The 575-nt window shown below is 28.5% G+C and overlaps 1 protein-coding gene across 1 annotated transcript in view; it reads left to right on the top strand.

The window, feature by feature from the left end:
- The window catches only part of LOC106465691 (pre-mRNA-splicing factor SYF2-like), a 27,622-nt gene that overhangs the window by 9,497 nt on the left and 17,550 nt on the right, over positions 1 to 575 (top strand). The gene's annotated exons all lie outside the window — the stretch shown is intronic.

The following is a 575-nucleotide window of genomic DNA, read 5'->3' as shown; positions in this document are numbered from 1 at the left end:
TTTTATCTGTTATTTTCAGTAATGAATCTTCGTACAGGTTTGGTAAATTTGACCGATCTTGTAACCACCATAAAAAAAAAGGAAATAAATATAAATTATGCCTCTTTCATTCTAAAATGAACATAAATGTCTAGACTAAATAGCTTAAATCTCATAACATTATACTTTATATATAGTTATTTTTTCACTATTGGCCTTTCAGCAGTGCCTGGCTAACAATACAGAAGTTACAATAATGCAGTGCATGCGCATTCATGTTACTGTATGCAATAACATAAAACTGACCTTTGGTATGTACAAAGTAACTTGTCTTGGCTGTGTTTTAGTAGACTAGTATTTTGTAAAATGCAGTCACATTTCAATTATTTTGCATTATATATGTATATATATAGATTATTACTATTTACAAATAACTTCTTAAACTTATTTTTCTTAAAACATAGAACACTAAATAAAGAAGTAAAATGAACAATTATCTCTTGTAGTTCCACCCTTTGTACTCGGTTGCTGCTTGTCGTAATTTGCTAAGCCTTAAGAAATTTTGCACATGGAGGATGTAAAACGAAATATTTTTT

This window comes from Limulus polyphemus, unplaced genomic scaffold, assembly GCF_000517525.1.
Source record: "Limulus polyphemus unplaced genomic scaffold, Limulus_polyphemus-2.1.2 Scaffold2021, whole genome shotgun sequence".
Classification (NCBI taxonomy): domain Eukaryota; kingdom Metazoa; phylum Arthropoda; class Merostomata; order Xiphosura; family Limulidae; genus Limulus; species Limulus polyphemus.
This window is presented reverse-complemented; position numbering and strand designations above follow the sequence as displayed.